General features: G+C 52.3%; 1 protein-coding gene across 1 annotated transcript in view; it reads right to left on the minus strand.

Moving 5' to 3' along the window:
• CASTOR2 (cytosolic arginine sensor for mTORC1 subunit 2) overlaps window positions 1-21,570 on the minus strand; it is a 56,328-nt gene that overhangs the window by 33,945 nt on the left and 813 nt on the right. The window lies entirely within an intron of this gene.

The raw sequence follows: 21,570 nt of genomic DNA on the forward strand, positions 1-21,570 counted from the left end.
TTTGGTAATGGAATCCCTGCAACCCGGCCTCTATTTGCATGCCCCTGGGGAGGGGGAGCTCACTCCTTTGCGAGGCAATTCACTCCATCCTGGGGTAACTTATTTCTAGAAAGCTCTATCAATTGCGGCCTCCTTAATAACTGACACCCAGCTAGTCTTAACTTTGCCCCTCAGGGACCCGGGGGTATTTGCTCCAGCTGGGAAAATGGCAGGAAAGGAGCCCAGTAGGACTATCACTTCTTCCCACAGTGGGAACAGGGCTTACGGGCAGAAACAATGCATAAACCTCAGCTGTTTGCTTAAAGCACTGGTTCTCAACCGTGGCTCACATCACCCAGTGAGCCCTAAAAAGTACCCAGGGGGCCTGCTAAGGGTATACAGCTGAAGTCAGAAAACCAGAGAGGCAGGGGGCCAGCCTCCCTCGCCGGATGCCTAGGCCTTCCTGGCTGGGAGAGGCCACCGGCAAGCTGCCTAACCAGAAGCCTGAGCGTGGAACATCTGCCACCACGTTCTGCGGGGACCACCCTGGGTGGGTGCCTACCTGCAGGGCAGCATCCATTTAAGGAGCTTCTGCTTGCTGCTCTTGGGGCCGCCTCACTCCTGGCTCTGCTGTCTTTATGTCTGCAGACCCCTGGGCAGCTGTGGGGATGGCACTTCTGGGCCCTCCCAGATAAGACTGAGGACACCTGTTAGACCCTGTGGAGTACGCTGCTTCCTAAATCAGAGGCACCACTGCTCCTTAGAATGTTGGCACCTGGGGCTGCGGGTTTAAAATGGTTCCAACAATACCTGTTCACCGCAATGCCAGCAAGGAGGTGATGGACAGGAACTACTTCTTGGTTTGCCTGGGACTGTCCCAGTTTGGGTACCAACAATGCTTCAAAAATGGGCAGAATTGGGGACTTCCCTGGTGCTGCAGTGGATAAGACTCTGCACTCCCAATGCAGGGGGCCTGGGTTCGATCCCTGGTCAGGGAACTAGATACCACATACATGCCGCAACTAAGATCTTGCATGCCATAACTAAGGAGCCAGTGTGCTGCAACTAAGGAGCCCAACTGCCACAACTAAGACCCAGAGAAACCAAATAAATATTTTTTAAAAATGGGCAGAATCACACAGAGGCGACAGAGCCGCGGGAGCAGGAAGGAGAGAGGAGTGGTGACTGGAAGGGGCTAGTGGAGAGACTTCTGGGATCCTGGGAACATTCTCTATGGGTTTTTCCTGGGAGCTGGCTCCCCAGGTGTGCTCAGTCTGTGGGAATTCACTGAGCCGCATGCATAAGATCTGTGCACGCCCCATGCGGCTGCTACTTCACTACCAGAGAAGAAAAATCTCAGGGGGCAGGCTGGGTGGAGGCTGAAGGTTCAAGTTCTTGCCTTGCTTCCTCTCTAACCTGTGTCTTCTCTGCATCATAATTGAGCAGATGTGCTGAGCGGTTTGCCTGGAGGTGGCCACGTGGCTCACACGCCAGGGTGGACCTCAAGGGTCCTCAGAACAAAGGTTTCAGGGGGGAGAGGCGGTGAGGAGGTGACCTGAAGATGGATGAGGAGAAAGGATTCTAAAACCTCCCCTTGGTGACACCTCTCTCACTGGGCCAGGGCTGAGCAGCAGCTCATAAATGACCGTCATGGCTTTAGGCGAGAAATGCTTTTAATGAGATCAACCTGGGCTTGGATCATAATGTCTTACAGGTGACTTTTTTTTTTTTTAACCCAAAGCCTTTTTCTGAACTATGGCATAATTTACCATAAGGAAATGTGCAGATTTTAGGTGTACAGCGAGGTGAGTTTTGACAAATGTATACTGCCATTTAACTACTACCCCAATGAAGATACTGAACATTCCGGGAGGGAAAAATTGGGAGGCTGGGACTGACACATGCGCATTACTATACATAAAATAGCTAACCAATAGGAACCTGCTGTATAGCACAGGGAACTCTACTCAAGATGCTGTAATGGCCTATATGGGAAATGAATCTAAAAAAAAAAAAAGCAGGTATATGTATAACTGATTTACTTTGCCGTACACCTGAAACTAACACAACATTGTAAGTCAACTCTACTCCAATTAAAAAAAAAAGATACTGAACACTTCCATCACTGCAGAAAGCCTTCCGCCCTTTGCCTGTAGGTCCCTACGACCACTCAGAGGCAACCCCGCTCCAGTCTCTATCATCATAGATTATTAGCGGGTTTGTGTGCTTCACAGCCATGAAATCATATGGTGTGCACTACTTTCTGTCTGGCTTCTTTTGTTCAATGCATTGTTTTTGAGATTCATCTGTTTTACTTTATATCGTTTGCAGCTGCTTTTAATGCTAAATATATATGTATGTTTATATATATTTATAATGTATTATAATATATTTTAATTTATCCCTTCTCTTGTTGATGACATTTGGTTGTTTCCAGGTTTTGGCTATTATGAATAAAGCTGCTATAAACATCCTTATTAAAAAAAGATTTCCTGGCTGGCTTCCTCTGCCCCGAATTCCCGTAATTCCACAAAAGCAGCCCAAGTTTGCCCCCAAGAACTCCTCTGCACACCCCAGCCCGCCCAAGCGCACCTGAGCCCTGCCCTCTCCACGGGGTGGGTCCTGCGGCAGGGCGATCCAGCACCTGCTGAGATGGGGGAGGACCCTGCTGATGTGGGGCCAGGCAAAAACAAGCACACGAAGCATTATTGTAGTTTGATTGCAGGAAGGGCTGTGAAACAAGAAAGGGTTTTATTTATTTAAAAAATTTTTTTGGTTTACTTTTTGGCTGCACCCTGAGGCATGCAGGATCTTAGCTCCCCAACCAGGGATCGAACCCGCACCTCCTGCACTGGAAGCACAGTCTTAACCACTGGACCGCTAGGGAAGTCCCTAAGGAAGGGTTTTAAAAGAGAGCAGCTGTGTGGGCTTCCTTTGGATGGGGTGCCTGGGAAGGGCTTGCAAAGGAAGAGATCCAGGCATGACAAGCAGCAGAGGACCCCGGAAGGAAAGACCCCTAACTCGTGGAAGAGAAATATTCTACAGCGCTGTGGTCCAACCGTGTAAAGCCACGGAAACGTCGAACATCATCTACACTTTGTAATACATCACTGAGTGGGGAAAAAGGCAAGCCCCAGAAGATAACACAGCCAGATACCCTTGTCAGGTGTATACGCAGGACAAATCTGTTTGTCAAAGTCAAGGGAAAGCTAAGCGTGGTGGACAGCAGTTATGGTCAATGTCATGGTCGCAGTGGGGGGCATTCTTACCCAAACAATAAACAAACGTAACGCGAGAGCTAGGATTGATAAGTATGTCACGGAACAAGGATGATGAGAATCGCACTCTGCACCCGAGCGCCATTTAAAAAAATAAAAAATAGAGGCAGCTTTGAAATGTTTGAGGGTCTACATCTTAAGCCGCTCACTTTGGTTGCCTGGAGAGTGGTTCCCGCATCTCGCTGGCAATCCTGCTGGCCCATCCCTGCACCTGCCTCTCTGTACCTGCTCGAGTCCCATCTTCTCTTCGGGGGGGGGGGGGGGGGGGAAGCTGGGTTCATGCTCCATTCGCTGTGGGCCATCGGGTGGGGGGGGGGAGGGCAGGGATGCGGGACCCAGAAACCAAAGCCCGTGGGCCTGGCCATGTCAGAGCCCAGCCCCTGTGTCCCTCCAGCTGGGAGCCTGGGAGGACAGTCAGGAGCCCCAGGAGGAGGCCTGCTCAGCTGCTACCGTCTTTACCAAGTCAGCAGTATCAGCTGAGACCCGCCAAGATAGGGAGTCGGACACAGACACGCTTGTGTTTCTGTAGGGGTCTCAGGAACAAGAAACCAAAGGAGGTGGAGGCAGGATGGGAGGAGGACCTCAGACAAGGAAAAGCTTAGAAATATCTTGAACAGGGGGTTACAGCTTAAAGGCCTGCAAGATACTGGGGTGAAGAGAACCAGGGGTCAGACATGCTTTGTGTCACTTAAACCAAGTAGCACGTGGCCCTCTCAGCCTTTCTCTTCCTAGCACTTTTGGGGAAGAATAGTAGAGACATTTTTCTGTGCCCAAGAAACAGGCCAGTAACAGCACAATGACAAATGGGCCTGGTACCTGGTCTCAGTGGAGGTTGGGGGGAGAGGGTGGGAGACACCAGGGTATGGAAGGGACTGAAGCTGCCTGGGTGGCGGTTCCCTTCCTACCAAAAGAGGGGCAGCTGCCACTCAGCTCCGATAAACTGTAACACGTGGGCCCTGGGTTGCACAATCTTCCAATTTTTTCCAGAAAAGCTGGAAACCCAGAGTTTTGCAATCTCTCTCAATATTTAACTGTTCATATAATTTTTAAAAAAACACACCAGGTGGGCCAAAAAAAAAAAACCCCACATCTGGCCTACAGATACACTGTTTTCCCTTCCCAGACCTCCTAAAGTTCTCAAATGTCTTGGGACTTAGGGACAGTCGATTTCCTGGATGAAGGGGTGTCTGTGTGATCACTTGTGGGATCAGTGCCTGGAGTGCTGAGGCAGGGGTCCTGAGCTAAGGGCCCTTGGGACCCCTTAGAGCTCCCTGGGCTGCCTCTGGGTGGAGGAGTCAGGAGTGAGTTAAGCAAAATGTAAACCAGGTGAAGCAGAAGTGGCCTGTGACCATCTGCCAGCTCTGGACACTGACCTGGGCGTCTCAGCAGCTCCCTGCGCCAACTGGGCTTCCGCCCCTCCGGCTTGGCCTGTTCAGCCTCGACTCCCAGCAAGCGGGGTAACCCTGGGCATGTCCACCTCGGTTCCATGGGCCCAGTGCTGTGCTGGCTGGGATGCAGGCGTGATGATGTGTTTACATAAGGGGGGGTGAGGCAGGGAACAAGCAGAGAAGGACAAGTGGGGGGTGTTGGGGGTCTGGGGCTCAGGGAGGGGAACCCTGGAGGTGGTGGTGCCGGAGCAGAAAGCTGAAGCAGAGCTAAGTGTGGAGGCAACAGGCATGTCAGAAAGGAGCCCTGAAACCCCCGGATGGAGCCAATTCCTGCTGGCCTGGCCAGCCCAGGCCCAACCACATCAGCACACCCAACTGCTTTACCTAGGAGCCCACAGGGTGCACCCCCAGCATCTGCCTTTACAGGGTGGCACATACAGCCAGGTACGACCCCACTCCACCCAACCCTGAGTCAGGACAGCCACTGCCAAAATGAACCTGGCATTCTCTCTACTGAGTCCAAACCTCCTAGAACAGTGCTGTCTAGAAGAGCTTCCTGGAGTGGTGGAAATGGCCAACACCCATGTTGCCCAGCTGGGAAGCCACCAGCCATGCATGGCTACTGAGCACTTTGAAATGAGGCTAGTATGGCTGAAGAATTGATTTTAATCTTACTTGATTTTAATTAATACGCACTTAGCCACATGTGGCTGAAGGCTACAGATTTGGACAGCGCAGTTCTAGAACTTTTCTAACCCATCACTCACTCAAATGCAAGCAGCCTCCACCTGAAACATAGCCCATATCTCCTCACTGGCCTGCAGCTTCAGGTCATTTGGCTGCATTTAACCCCCCGAGCCACTGGTACTGGGACCATTCCAGGCCTGGATTCCATCTCTTGCTCCATGATGTCAGGAACATCACTGAGGTCTTCAAGAATGAAGGACTAGCTGCTGACATGAGGTGGGGTTTTGAGTTTACCACTACTTTTTCCCCAGGAAAAGCCCCTTTGTTGTTCACTTAGCTCGGGGTGGGGGGGGGGGGTGGGAATATTTAGCACTGACCCTTAGCTCTTTTAATGGGCTCAGGCTTGAGCTAGGATGAAAGGGCAGGAAAACTGCTATTGTGCCCACAAGTACCTGACCTATTTGCCTCTCTCTTCACCCTCCCATTACCAAGATGGGCACATTGAGGCTCAGGACAGTCTCATCAGGGCTCTTTCTACTCCTCCTCAATCTCAGGGGTCTGGGAGGGCTGGGGTGGCATTGGGGACACAGAAGGCAACAACAGCCAGGGCTGCTGGAACAAAGCACCAGGCACTGGAGGCCTTAAACAAGAGAGATTTATTTTCTCACAGTTCTGGAGGACAGAAGTAGAACAGAGTGCTGGCAGGGTTTCTGGAGAGGGCTCCCTTCCTGGCTTGATGAAGGCTGCGTCCTTGCATGGCCTTCCTCTGTGCATGTGTGGAGAGAAAGTAAGTGAGCTCTCTGGTGCCTCCTCACCTAAGGACACTAATCTTATTGGATCGGGGCCCCACCGTTATGACCTCATTTAACCTTAATTACCTCCTAAAGGTCCATCTCCAAATACAGTCCCACTGGGGGTTAGGGCTTCAGCATAGGAGTTTTGAGGGGACAGAAACATTGTTCACAACATCCTCCAGAGCTCTCTGAGGGCAGCAGAGGCCAGAAGCTGCCTACCCACTGCCCTGGGGTGGGAAGGTGTCTTTATGGGGTGTGACACAGTTTACCTCTGGGACAGCCGTGAAGCTGGGAAGGGCACTGCTTAGGCCCAGCTGCTCCCAGAATCTGGAGCCTCCCCATCAGCTAAACCTGGCAGGAAGGTGGAAAGGCCTGGGGTGCTGGAACCTGGGGCAATTTCCAATATTCGTGGTGAAGAGAGAGCTCTGGACCTGGGAGCGGGCAGCCTCTGCATGTGGGGACACTCAGGATGGCTGAGTGGGGGTGTGGCTACCTGGGCACCAGGGCCTGGCACACAGGTGCCTTTATGTGGTGAGGGGCAGCAGGGGAGCCGGCCACACAGATGGGCAAATACCCCGATACGAGAGCACATAAAATCAGGGCTTTAACTATGGTGGGCTGACTACAGGCTGGGTGCCCTGGAGGTGAAACGCTTAGGACCTGCCCCAGCCCACTGGGGGCCTGTGAGCTGCCTGGGGGAATAAGACGAATGGTGACAAAGGGCCCCAAACAAGAAGACAAGCGAACACCTCAGGGACCACACATACGTGCGTACACACACACTCCCAGAATGGAAGGTGACGTAAAAGGGTCCTTCACCTACCAGGCTGTCTGATGACACACTGGGTGGTGAGGTGGTGGGAAGCAGGCCCGGGACACCCAGACAGGGATGTCAACCAGAACCCCTGTCTTCAGGCACCACATGAGGACTCTTCCCACACACGCGCTCTGACCCCGCTATCTTCCGGGGGTGGGGGTGGCGGGGTGGGGTGATGCTGACCCACCTAAGAGGCCAGGTAACAGACATGTCATCTTAAAGCAGACCCTGGTGCTCTGCCTTCTCTCCATGCAGAGCTCCCTGTAGAAGCTGCTGGGTCACCCCCCAATAGTAAGCCTGAGCCCCTCAGGGGTGGGTAAACAAAGGATGGGGGAAGTAGCCCAAGATCTCCAGCCTCAACATGAAGACAAACAGCCCACCCCAGCCTTCCTGAGACCTGGTCTCTGCTCAGCACCACCCCCCCGCCCCCCCACAAGAGATCAGAGCACCAAACCCAGTCAGAGAGGCCCAAACCACAGCCTGCAAGGGAAGAAATAAGCATCTCCCAGAGCTCCAGACCATCTGGGGACACCTAGGGGTTATGGAGAATGACGGATGCTCAGGGAAGCCTCACCAGGGACAGCTGATGTCTGCTGAGCAACTCCTAGAGGCCAGGCATTGGACACACAAGAGCACACGAGGCTCCCACAGGACCCCAGGGGCTCCGCAGCACTTTCCAGATATGAAAACGGAGACTTTTTGAAGTGAAATGACTCTAAATGTGGTGTATGGCCTGAATGTCTGTGTCCTACACAAACTGATATGTTGAAGCCCTAACCCCCAATGGGATGGTATTTGGAGGTGGGGTCTCTGGGAGGTGATTAGGTTTGGATGAAGTCATGAGGATGGGACCCCATGATGGGGTTAGTGCCCTAAGAGAGGAAGAGAGATTTCGCTTGCTTTCTCTGTCTGTGTGCACACACTGAGGAAAGACCACGTGAGGGCGCAGGGAAAAGGCTGCCGTCTGCAAGCCAGCAAGAGAGGAAGTGAATCAGTCGGCACCTTGATCTTGTATTCTCAAATTCCAAAACTGAGAAATAAATTTCTTTTTGTTTAAGCCACCCAGGCTATGGTATTTTGTTACTGCAGCCCAAGCTGACTAATACAGGTGGCACAGTGAGGGTTCACACTTAGACGTGTCGAGACTCTAGGATATATGCTTTCTCACCGGTAATCCTCTCTACACCCCCACACCCCGCAACACCCTCACCTCTCAACTTTCTGCTCATTTGCACTAGCCTGGATTTGTTGTCTGTTGTTCAGTATGCATTTTGTTGTATTAAAATATACATAAAATTTACCATCTTAACCATTTTAAAGTATACACCTCCGTGGTATTGAATACACTCATGTTGTTGTGCAACCATCACCACCATCCATCCCCAGCACTCTTTCCATCTTGTAAAACTGAAACTCTGTCCCCACTAAATGATAACTCCCCGTTCTCCCCATCAGCAGCCCCTGTGGATCACCACTCTACTTTCTGTCTCTATGAATCTGACTACTCTACGTACCTCCTACAAGTGGAATCATACAGTACTTATCCTTTGTGACTGGCTTGTACCACTCAGTTCCCAAGGTTCATCCATGCTGTAGCAGGTGTCAGAATTTCCTTCCTTTTTAAGGCTGAATAATATTCCACTGCATGCGTACACCACGTTTTGCTTATCCATTCATCAGTCAGTGGGTATCTGGGCTCCTTCCATGTTTTTGCTGCTGTGAATAATGCTGCTATGAACACGGGCGTACAAATATTTGAGACCCTGCTTCCAGTCCTTTTGGGTATACCCCCAGAAGCGGCATTTCGCTAGCCCAGATTTCCCACACCACATTCTCTCTCATTCCCTTTTCCACTGGGCCACTTCTCTGGGCCCTTCCCCCAGCTGTGCCCTTCCTTACCTGCCCTGCCCTCCCCCATGAGCCTTTTTTGGTCCTGGCATTACACCAGCGACCAGATCCTGACCAAGGAGGCTGGACATAGCCCACCTTCCCCACGTAACAGGGCCATGCTCTCCAAGGCCCCACACTGCTCCAGCTCACCACGGGCCACACCGGCCAGGCCTCTGTGCTTTTGCACACGCTGTTCCTCCTTCTTGGAAGCCCCTTCCCTACCTTAATGCTGCAAGCCTGGCTCAATGCCACCTCCCCTGGAAGCCCTCCCCAACCCACATGGACTCAACTGTACTTCCTCCCCAGTACCTCCAGCTCCCCCAAGCCTTGAGGACTGTCCTCTCACCAGACTAGTGTAATCAAGAGCTTGGAGAGCTGCCTCCCCCACCATGCTGTCCACGACGAGTCCAGGGTCAGGGTCCAAGACCTCAGAGGGCCAGCACGTGGCACAGAACGGGTATCAAGACACACTTGGGAGCTAGTGGAGATGAAGGAAGCCTCAAGGGCCAGAATCCACACCAAGTGAAAGGAAACTCCAGAGAGCAAGAACGAGCCATCTCCACTGTGCGGTCTCTGCCTTCCCAGCCGCTGTCCCACAGGCCTGACTCCCCCTGGGGTAACAGATAAGCCCTCGGAGGCTGGAGGCGCAGGCTTCCTGGACCTCACACTCACCTAACTGCTCCCTTGGGGGCCCCTCCTTGGCCTGACCCTGCCCTTGGCGACAGAAGGGACAAGGCTGCGGAGGACACCGGCCCTCACAGGACAAAGGCGTGTGTGCAGGGTAGGGGTGGGGGTGATGCAAGAACCTTCATTCTGCGGGTGGACCCAGGGGTCCTGGCTTTTGAGAACAACTGCTCCTTGGGGCTTTTAACCCAGGGCAACCTTCCAATGGCTTGATTTTTCACGGGGCATTTTAGTAGCACAGCTGGTGTCCAAGCGAGGCTGGCCATACAGGTGGGCACTGAGGGGTCTCGTGATCACCACCGCCTGCAGCCCCGCAAACCCTCCCTGCTCTCAGACTCTGGACCAGGCACCGACCTAAGTGCTTGATCTGTGGGATCTCATTTAATCCCTGGAGCAGCCCTCGGATGGGGTGCGATTGCCTGGTGGTGGTGTTTTGTTTTTTTTTTTTAGTGGAAACTGACAACTAGAGGTGGTTGAAATTAGGCCAATTTGGACTGAAAAGCTGGGGGAGGAAAAGGGCTGGAGGGAAGCTGAGGGGGGAATCACTCTGAATAGAACTACTCTGAAGAGTATTTAGAATAGAGCAGATAAAAAAAGAAATGTGGTTTCATTGCCTCCAAGTGCGGTACTCTGTACACCTGGGCTACCTCCAGGGCCCTCCGAGATCTGGCTCCAGGAGATGGATGATGTGGACCAGCTTGGTGCAAATGAGCTCTGCCACGTGGTTCACTGTGGGGTCCCCAGGCCAACGCTGCACCTGCCTGCAGCCGAGCCGAGACAGGTCCCAGCTCCTGCCCTGAGAGCCCCGCCCGTCTCACCCCTAAGGCAGTTAAATGGGGTGGAGTCCAAGGACCCTTCTGAAGCCTCCTGCCCCCATGTTAGTGTTCCAGATCCCACCGCAGGCTCCCAATTCTAACCCCTGTAGAAGCACAGGGACAGGGCGGGGTATCGTCCTACTTCTATGGCTCATTCTGCAAAGCTGGGGTGACATCTCTGTCCCCTTGTTCTGAGGTTTCACGTAAACTCTCCCACAGAAAGCATGGTGTGGGCAAAGTAGAGGTTGTCCTGGGTAGAGAACAGGGTACGGGGTATTGCAGTGGAGGGGGGCAAGAGTGAAGTAGGAAAGAAGAGAAGGTGGGTAGGGGCTTGGGGAGTCCAGAGGGCAGGGCCTTGGGCGCTCTGCTCAGGGGCTGGCCTTCATCCCAGAGCAGTTCACACATGTGCAGGATGGGATTAGATTTCTGTGCAAATCAAAGCTGTCCTCCTGCCGAGAAAGAGGGCCTAGAGGGGATGAAGAGGGTGGCAGGGTCAGGTGAGGGGGACTGAATGGAGGGGGCCAGGGAAGGCAGTAAGGCGGCAGAGGAGGGGGGGTTAGAGAAAGGGCCTGGAGATGGGCTGGATGTGGGGAGATGGATGGCTGTGGGGGTGCAGAGGAGGGCAGGAGCAGGTCCAGATGGGAGAGGACGAGGACTATTGGGACACACTAAGTCTGGGGAGCCCAAGCAGCAGCCAGGCAGAGCTGATGGGCGCAGGGCGCAGAGCGTGGCTCCCGGGACCTTGCTGGGGGCGGAGAGCTCACGCCTTTAGAAGGACAGCCGTGCTCCTGGTTCTGACAAGCTGCTCTCACAGCGAGCCGCCGGCCTAACCCCAAAGGTTCCCGGGTCCGTGTGCCTGCAGAGCCCTCCTCTGCTGCTAGCCTTCCTCTTCCTGGACCCTTGGGCCCGTCTGTCAGTCCCCACAGCTCAATCTAAAAACAAAAAAACCGGCCCCTCATCAAATAAAAATCAGATGTAGTCATTCCATCCTGCAACCACCAGTTCAGCCCTTCCAATGATTCCAAAGCAGAACAGACCATCCGAGCCGTGGGGACAGGGGCCATTGCTACCCCTTTGCCAAGGCATGCAGTCCAGCTCGGGGCACTTCAGTCCTCAAAAAATATCTGTTAAATTCATGTGAATAACCAGCTCACTGTGGGCTGCATGCCTAAGCCCTTGATGTAAAATTTCCCACTTAATCCTCAGCGGAACCTGAAGAGCTGGATATCATGGTGCCCCTTTTAAAGATGTGGAAACTAAGCCTCCTTTGAGGCTCTCAACAATTTGCCCAAGGTCACAGAGCTGGTAAGTGGTGGACTTTGGATTAAAAACATGTTTTCTTAACTCTTACAAGTGTGCACATCCCCTGAGAAAGGGGCCTTAGCGCAGGCCTGAACACCAATCTGCTAGGTGTCTGTCGTGTGACGTGGGGCGAGTTACAAGCTGCTGTCTCCCCTGTTGGCTGGGGCAGGCAAGCCCTTCTTCCTACAGAGCCTGGTGAGGGAAAAGGATGGAAAACCTCAGCGCAGCCTGGCACATAGCAGGCTCTCAAGAAAGATCTCTGGGGCTAAGCTTTGTTTGTTCTAAATCCATCCTATCAGTCACTGCCTCAGGGACTTTTGAACTCTGAAGGAAAAAGGCTGAACTTTGAGAACAAATTTCTACCCACTGTCTTTCCTGCTCAAGAAAGGGAATAATTTGTGGGGCAGGGAGGGGCTCAAAAGGAAGGCAGGTCCAGTGCAGAGGCCCTGAGGGTGGAGAGGAAAGTCCAGGGGAGTGTCCAGGAGGCCCATCTGGGAGAGCAAACTAACTCTACCTTGAAAATACACACCTTGCTACTGTCCAGGGTCTGGGGCCTATGCAGGAGGAGGGAGGCCAGCCCTGATCCCCAACACCCACCCTGCCTTCCCTGCCAGGAATGTTCACCTCCCAGCAGCCTCAGCTCAGATCAAGTGGCCACCACCTACGATGGGTCGGCTGGGGAGCCCGCCCTCTCTCGACACCTCCTCAGCGCCCCCATACCCTCTCGGGAGCCCATCACTCCAGCAACCACCCATTCTGGACAGATGAGAGACAGGATGTACACCTGGGAGTGGTCTCTGAGGACCCTAAGAGCCACGAGAACCTACACGTGACACTTCCTTGCCTCCACTCACTGACACGCCCACTTAGGTGACACCAAGTCCCAGTGAGTGCTGTACCAGGAAGACTATGGGCGAAGCCTGCTGTGGCCAGATGCTTTACCCGGGCTATTCCTTCCCCATAATCCTGTTTGCCCACAAAGAAACTGAATCTCTCAGAGGTTTAGTAGCCCAGACTGTGGTCACCCAACTAGTAAGAGACTCCAGGCTCCTACCCACACTAAGCTAGTGTGATGGTTTACGAACATGGATACTGCAGCCAGAGGCCCTGGGTTCAAATCCCCACTCCTCAGGTATGTTAAAGGGTGCAGCCGCTGTGGAAAACAGCCAGGCAGGTCCTCAGAACGTTAAACTCATTGTTCCCACGTGACCCAGCATTTCCACCCCTAGGGATCTACCCAAGAGAGATGAAAACATACATTCACACCAACACTTGCACACAGATGTTCACAGCAGTCATCTTCATAATAACAAAAACATGGCAACAATCCAAATACACATCAATGGATGAATAAACGAAATGTGGTCTATCCATACAATGGAATATTATTCTATCATAAAAAGGAATGACATATTGACACACAGGCTACAGCACAGATGAACCTTGAAAATGTGATGCTCAGTGAAAGAAGCCAGTCACAAAGAACCACATGTTGTATGATTCCATTGATAGGAAATGTCCAGAATAGGCGAATCCCTAGAGACAGAAAGTAGATTAGTGCTGCCAGGGGCTAGGGAATGTCTGCTTAATGGGTACGGTTTCTTTCGGGGTGATGATGTGGAATTAGACAGTGGTGATGGTTGTACAACTCTGAATGTACAAGAAGCTATTGAGTTGTAAACCTGAAGAGGGTGAATTGTATGGTATGTGAATTATACCTCAATAAAGCTGCTATTTAAAAAAAAAACCCTACTCTTCACTTGTTGGTTTTGTGATCTTGGGCGAGGTACGGACCCATCAGTGCCTCAGTTTCCCAATCTGTAAAATGGGGCCAGTAATTGTACCTACATGCTAAGGGTTATTGTGAGGATTAAGTGAGTTAATGCATGATGTGCTCTAAGCAGTTATCTCCCTGGGTGCCAGCTCTTCCCCTCGGTCTGATTCTGCTGCCCACGCTGCCCTAGCTTGCTGCCATCCACTCACACCACACTGCCCTTTGGTTCTGCACACTTGCCAGGCTCCTACCTTTTTTTGGCCCACAAGTTTTTGGAAAACATACATCCTGTCAAATTTATTATGTTGATCATTTTAAAGTTTACTGTTCAGTAATAAGTGCATTCGTATTGTTGTGTAACCGATCTCCAGAACTCTTCATCTTGCAAAACTGAAACTCTATACCCTCTGAATAACAACTCCCCACTCACCCCCCCACCAGCCCCTGGCAACCACCGCTCGACTTTCTGTCTCTATGAATTTGACTTCTCTAGGCGCCTTGTGCAAGTAGAATCACACAGTATTTGTCTTTCTGTGTCTGGCTTATTTCACTCGGCATAATGTCCTCAAGGCCCATCCCTGTTGTAGCCTGTGTCACAATTTCCTTCCTTTTTAAGCCTGGATGATACTTCATTATATGTACAGACTACATTTTGCTTATCTGTGCACCTGTTGTTGGGTACTTGGGCTGGTCCACCTTTTGGCTATTGTGAATGATGATGCCATGAACATGGGTGGGCAGATAAGACCCCCTAAGCTTGTAAGCCTAGATCTCAGAGGTCGGAGTGCGTCCAATACGTTATAATTAAGGCAAGGAAGAGTGTAAGGCATCCAGAGATGAGCTTCCCCTGAGAAGGTGTAATTTAACACCCTCCCAACAAACTGAGTTGGCTAAAGGTTTGGGGGAACTGGCAGCTGAGGGAGATGTTGGTGGGCCTGTCTGCTCGTGCCAAGGTGCAGCACAGGGTCTTGGACAACCAGAATCTGACTGCTCCAGCACCGGCAGGACTAGGCTGGTTTATTCAGGGCTGGTTCCTCGGACCAGAGGTCTGTTACAGGAAAATAATTTACCAGCATGTGCAAGCTCAGTCCTTTGCAACAGAAGATGAGTCAGTGTGGCGGAGCCCTGGACGTGCACCTCGGATGAGGGCAGAGGGGAACAAGCTCTCCCATCCTACACCCTGAGGCACAGGTGATCCCAGAAAGCCACTCACCCAGCCCCCAGATGGCTTCGAGAGCTGTGTGGCTGGATGAAAGCGGGCTAGAGTGATCACACATTCTGGTTTGCCCCGTTGTCCGGGGTAATTATTTTTAGTGCTCCCTGTTATTCTCAGAAGTGTCCCCATTTGGATGATAAATCACATAGTCACTGTATCAGTTATCCATTGCATAACAAATTACCTGAAAACCTAGTCACTTGAAACAACACACTTATGTATCTCTCACAGTTCCTCTGGGCTAGGAATGTGAGTTGGGCTCAACTGGGCACCTCTGGCCAAGGGTCTCTTCTGAGGTGGCAGCCCAGGTGCTGCTGGGGCTGTGGTCATTGGAAGGCTTGCCTGGGGTGGAAGGATCTGTGGTCAAGGGGACTCACTCCCAGGCTGGCTGTTGGCGGGAGGCCTCAGTTCTACTCCACGGTGGGCCTCTCCACAGGGATGCTTGAGTGTCCTTACAACATGGCAGCTGGCTTCCCACAGAGCAAGAGAGAGACGGAGAGACAGAGCAAGACAGTGCCAGGCAGAAGCTATCTTTTTAGGCCCTAGCCTCAGAAGCCTTGCAGTACTGCTTCTGTCCCCTTCTGCGCGTTAGGAGAGAGTCACTAACCCAGACCCTACACTTAAAGGCAAGGGAGCTCTAGCTTTTGAAGGGAACAGTGTCAAAGAATCTGAGATATTTAAAAACTACCACAGTTACTCTAAAACTAGGGCATGTGTGGTGGAGAGATGGGGCAAAGCGGGAGAGGACAGAAGTCAGACCAAAGAATATTCACAGCGCCAGATAAAGAGAGCGAACCAGGATTGGGGGCAGTCTGAGAAGGCTCTTGAGAAAGGCAAAGACACAGTCAGGGATTCAGAGTGAACCCCCAACCTCTGGTGGGGTCACAGGGCCTCCACTCAGCCCCCGCAGTACCAGCTGACCCTTCCTTCTAGGTCTTTGGGCCTCTCACCCTCTCTACCTTTAGCAGGGAACACACCTTTTCCTCCCACTGGCCTGAAGCTCCTTTTGTGTCTCCCACTGGGCCCTGCACATAGCAGGTGCACACTGCAGGGTTTCCGCACAAACAAAACATACCAATTTGCACCAACCCCAAGCTGTGGTCACACGGACCACAAGTCCCAGCCTGCGCTCTGCAAACACCTTTCTCTTTCCAGCCTCCAGGCTTTTGCTCCTGCAGTTCCTTCTGCCCAGAGGGCTCTGGGTGTACTAACCATTTGCATTTCCCCTGGAGGCAGACGGCGCTGGTGGGAAAGCTGTTCGGATAATTCAGCGGGGAGATGAGGAGGACTGGCCCCTGCAGAGGCAGGGGGCTCGGGAAGGGAGGGTGGACCTCGCTGAGCCGTTGGATGTGGGGCAGGCCAAGGACAACTCTGTGCTTTCCATACCTGGTGCTTGGGAGCTGGGGATCAGCCAGCCCCTCTCTCTGGGGCAGCAACACGCCATGGATACCCAAGGCGGGTGTGGGAATTGGCTCTGGGGCTCACGCTGTGCTCTCCTCACCTGTCCCATCCCGATCGATCTGCACCCACCCACTCCTGCTCTCTGCCTGGCCTGTCCTTCATCCCCAGCACCTCGACCTGCTGACATCTCCCCATGCCACCCAGACTCAGCTCACAGTGCCACCTCTTCCAGGAAGCCTTAGTTGCTTGCAGCTCTGGGATGCTACAGCATTCTGGCTATGGCTCTCAGACGCCCTAAATGCCTGGTGTCCTCAGTGAGGTCCCTGGAGGGCAGTGACAGAATCTCCACTTCCTAAATCGGAGTGTGATTCTGTGTGTGTAAGAAGCCTTAAAAAGTCTCCTAACCCTGGGCTTTTCAAACTCTGCCTCCACAGACTGTCACTGACCAACTTAAAGGGCATTTTCTCTCTCAGCTAATACTTACTGGAGTTTACAGTGGACCAGGCTCTATCTGAAGTGCTTGTTACGGTTTGTCTAAGTCCTCACAACTTAGGCAGTGGGCATGATCACTATCCCTGTTATAGAAACTGATAGGTCAAGCATCTTGCCCAAGCTCACACTGCCAGGATGTAGGGGTGCTGGGATTCCACCCTGGACGCAGGGTCCCAGGCCCTAACTCCCCTGCCAGCCTGTCTTTCCCTAACGCAATCAGACAGTCGCTTCAGCCCAATGCAGTCAGGAAAACAGTGGACTCTGGATGGACTTTTTGCAATTTTGAGCTTTTCTCCTGTAAATGCCTCTTAAGCCTTCAGTGCTCACAACGGCTTGTTCGCAAGATTTCCCAGAGGCAGCACCATGGATGAATGATTACGGGCCAAACCATACCTGAGACTTGCAGACAGTGGATCTGGCCCAGGTGGGCAGTGTTGGTTTCTGTGAGCATATGCTTACTGCATATCACTTGGGTGCGTTCTCTTGCCAATTAAATGAGATGGACTATCTAGATACAAGCATTGCACAGGCGAAAAAAGAGGGTGCTGCAGCTTCCTGACACCTGAACTTGCATTTCAGGATAATGATCTTGTCCTCGCCCTGCTTCATTGCCACCGCCTCTCAGTGACACCCCTGCTTATTGGTCCTTGGGGAGGTGGTGTCCAAACTGGTGAGATTTTAGATCTGGCTGAGTGGTCTCAGGACAGGTCCTACGACCACAGTTCCTGGGTTCAAACCCCAACTCTGCCACTTCTGTGTGTCCTTGGGCACTCAAGGTCCTCAGTTTCCTCATCTGAAAAATGGGGACAATGCAGTTCCAGCTTTAGAGGGCTGTTGTGAGGGTTAAGCGAACAGATGTACGATGCCTGTAAACGCTTTGTGTCAGCTGTTATTGTTGGCATTGTTGTTTTTACCATACACTTATTAGCTATTCCCAGTCTTGCCTTCCAGGGTTGCAGAGAGCAAAAGGGGGTCCCCGAAAAGCCCCACCTCCCAGTGGCCACAGCCTCCAGGCAGCCACCTCCAGCTGCAGGGCTGGATCCTGATTGGTTCGTGATGGTCTCATTTCCTGTGCCTGTGATTGGTGGAGGCATGCTCACGTACCTAGTTCTGACCAGCGAGATGAGAAAGTCTGTGTATGGGGGGGGGGGTGTGTGTGTGTGTTCCCAGAAAGGTTTTCTCATAGACCCCCTGGAGGCAACAGCCCTTTCTTTCCCCTGGGTCCTCTCCACCCCTTCCTGTGACTGCCCATAATGCCCGGAGCTGCCCCAGCCATTCCACACAGCCAAAGAGAAAGAACAGGCCCTTGATGACATCATCAAGCCTTTAAGTTACAAACCCTGAAAGAGCCTGATTCATGACCTCATCGCACGAAGTTCACACTTGTTGTTTGGGCCAGCTTATTTGCAGCCCAAAGGAGTCTGCGGATAGTCCATGGCTGGTCACATTACATCCCCTTGAGATTAAGCCCATTATACCAGAGGAAGGATCTGAGCTCTGCTGTGCACTCAGGGAAGACTTCCTGGAGGAGGTGAGGCTAAAATGGAATCTAAAGGAAGGAGCAGGTGGACAAAGTGGGTAGGGCGAAGAGCAACATTCCAGGCAGACAGATAAAGGCCTGAGGCTGGAGTCACTGTAGGGTGTGTGTATGCACCCAAATAATCTGTGTGGCTGGGCACCATGTGAGATGAGATTGGAAAGGCGTGGTGGGCTGTGGCTATCAAACCTCAGGCTATCACAGGGCTGAAGGGAAGCGCTGTGGTCAGCCTTGATTTTGCTCACCAGGGTGTCCCCCTCCAGCTTCGTGCCTAGATTAAGTGTACTCAGCCTGCCTTCTGCCTTGTATTCCAGCCACACTCAGATGCTGCCCCAAGAGTTGGGGCAGGGGCACTGGGCCTTGTTTCTCCAGGTGTGATTCAGCCTGCCGAGCCTCTTCCAGCCCCCAAGGCACTCAGAAAAGACTCTGGCTGGAATCTGGGTCACTCTGCACAAGTCAGACATCCATCAAATAGGCAGTTACTAAGTGCCTACAAAGCAGTGTGCTAAGCACAGCAGGGAAAGGACCTGGTTCAAATCCCAATCCTGTTTCTTCCCAGCTGTGTGACCTTGAGCAGGCCACTTTACTTCTCCAAACCTGGTGTCTTCACCCCTTTGGAACAGATGGCAAAAATCAACGGGAGCTCTATTATCTCTGGTACTGGAAGGGGGGTGGGGGAGAAGGAAGAGATAAAACGATGCACAAACAACTTCCCGAAAGTAAGGTTTATAATCTAGGTGGTGGGAGAACAAGACAAGCAAATGATATGCTGTTAGGGACAAAAGTTGAGAAGTGATGAAAGGTTAAGGGGAGGAAATAGAAAGTCTAGATGGGAGGTGATGACGGACAAGCATTCCTGGCAGAAGATAAGGCCCACAGAGGCAGGGCAGAAGGGATGCAGAAAGCCTACAGGTTTCATCCCAAGCTCCTAAAGCTTTAGAAACAGTACACTGCAAATACAAAGGCTGGACATAACTATTGAATATGGGTATTGTTGAATCTGTAATTGCAAATCTCTGAGCTTGAGCCAGAAAGATGCTGGTTCAAATCCAAGCTCTACCACTTACAGCGTGACCTCGAATGAGTCACTTAACATCTGGGCCTCAGATTCCTTCATTGCAAAGCAGGTGTAAAACCTAATTCACAGAGTTGTACCGTGGCATATGCAGGATCCTGAACCAGGATCTGGCTAATTCCTATTTTAAAGCCCTAAGATGCAGTGCCACCTCCTGCAGGCAGTCCCCCAGATGCTTCTGCTAGCTCCTAGATACTCCCTTCCCTGCTGTATTGTGATGGCCTCTTTTTTCTTTCCCACCAGGCTCTGGGCTTCGAAGAGGAAGAGGTAGGGTATCTCAGCATCTTTTGAACCCAGCTGCACCCCCACACCAAGTGGGCATCTACTGATGCCACATCTCTCCCTAAGCCTCCACCCAGGTAGACATGAGAGGGAGGAAGTAAGTCTGTTGGGGGTGGAGAGAAGGGGGTTCAGGAAAGTTTTGGGTGATAGCACTAGATCTTGAGGGTTGAATAGGAATTTACTGATGGGGGGTGGGAGGAGGAGGTTCCAGGCAGAGAGAGAGAGAGAGAGAGAGAGAACTAAAGCAAGAAGGTGTGAAGCAAAGTAAATTGTGGGTCACACAGTGTTTGCCAGAGAGTGACTAAAGATGAGAATTCTGGGTTCAGATCCCAAAGGGTCTCAAATGCCATGCCAAGGACTCATCCCTACAGGGAGTGATCGAAAACTTATAAACAGGCAGCACAGTGACAGAAATGACAGGGCTATCGGCCACCACTTGGGGGCAGGGACTGATGGAAGAATCAAAAAAGGACCAAAAGTTCTACCTGGATGACTGATCATTGAAAATTGCTTAAATAATATATCCACACCCCGCTACCCCTTATACTTGCAGAAAAGCCAGTTTCCACAATCATTCCATGCTACACACACACAACAGCTCTGTGAAACCTAGGGGGCCAAGTAGTGCTGTCTTCATAACAGAGGGACAAAGTGAGAGCCAGAGAAGGAAAGGGACCTTGCCACGGTCACACAGGCAATGAGGGGGCTAGTCACAACCTGAAGCTGGTGTCCTGGCCCAGAGCACAGGGGAGGCAGGCCTTTAGCCATTTGACAAATGTGCTCAGCACCTCCTAGAGCCAGACCCTGGAGACATGGAGCTGCCCTTTGACCTCTGAGTCATCTTGAGACTGGACTGGTCACCTGGGCCTCAGACCAGCTGCCTCTTGCAGGAGAGGAAGAAGCGGGACCCACTGAGGGGTGGGGTTTCTGTGGTCAGACAGGTCAGCAGGGGCTCACCCCCAGGATGGGCCTATCTATGAGTGCTCCAAACTGGACCCTGGGGTGGGGGCTGGAAGAGGGCCAATTCCTCCACAAAGGGAAAGGGGCAGAGGGAGTGGCCCTCTGCTGCCTTTCTACGAAGCCCCCAATGCCCCCTCCTCCCAGCACCCAGGCCCCGCACAGCGGCAGCCTGAGTCATCATCCCGGTGGTTTGAATGGTAGCCGAGAAATCAGCCAGGGGGGCTGCCTGGGGCTGACGGCCAAGGGTTGGAAAAACAAGGCCGTTTTCTCTTACCTCCAGCCTTGGAATCTCAAGACAGGCTACGGGGTGGGGAGCAGAGGGCAGGTAGATGCAGACTGGGCGGGTGTCAAGAGCCAGAGAGGGCTGAGGTGGGGGGCAAGGAGGAGGGGGAGGTTCAGAATTTGAACTGTTATCTTTTGTTTTCAAATGACCTGTTTAATAATTACCTTTGCAATCAAAGGAGCCAGGGCTCAGAGAAGGTGAGGATTTCAGCCCTCCATACCCCACTGAGCAGCCGGAGAAGAAAGTAAACAAGATGCCACTGGCTCTCGCTCCATCTCGCAAACAATGGCGGGACTGAGCTGCCGGCTCAGACACACACATCAAAGTGAGATTTCCAGGCAAGAACTTTAACAGGCAGATAAGAGGCTCGGACTGAATTATTTCCCCACATCCTGGGAGCTCCCCTGAGCTCAGCGACCAAGGGGGTAGCCTAGGGGCCCGGCATTTTAACGTTAACCTTGACCTGTAATTTATTCATTCATTTTGCAGAGAAGGAGAACTACCTCGGCCTCAACCCCCGAAAAACCCAGCCAGCAACAACTTCATCCCTTTCAACAGTCACAATGGTGGACAAACAAGGGATTTAAGTTACAGCGGCTAGCTTGCACTCACACTCCACCGGGCTAGGGCGCCTTAAAAAAACACCACCCTAATCCAAGCACCCACCGGGGCTCACAAAGTCAGACCCTGACTGGCAGTGGGAAAAATCCAACTTGGTTTTTCTTTTCTTTCTTTTTTTTTTTAACCTCTCAAGGCCTTCAACTATTTTTCCCCCTGCAGCATCCAAGCCCAGCCTCAAGGCAGAGCCATAAACACGCCTGCTCCTCCCCCTTCCACGGTTCGGCAAAACACCCCCCCCCACCCCACCTTCCCGGACCCCGAGGAGAAAGAACCACAGCGACCCTCACCCGCAGCC

This window comes from Hippopotamus amphibius, chromosome 9 (genome assembly GCF_030028045.1).
Source record: "Hippopotamus amphibius kiboko isolate mHipAmp2 chromosome 9, mHipAmp2.hap2, whole genome shotgun sequence".
Taxonomy (NCBI): Eukaryota; Metazoa; Chordata; class Mammalia; order Artiodactyla; family Hippopotamidae; genus Hippopotamus; species Hippopotamus amphibius.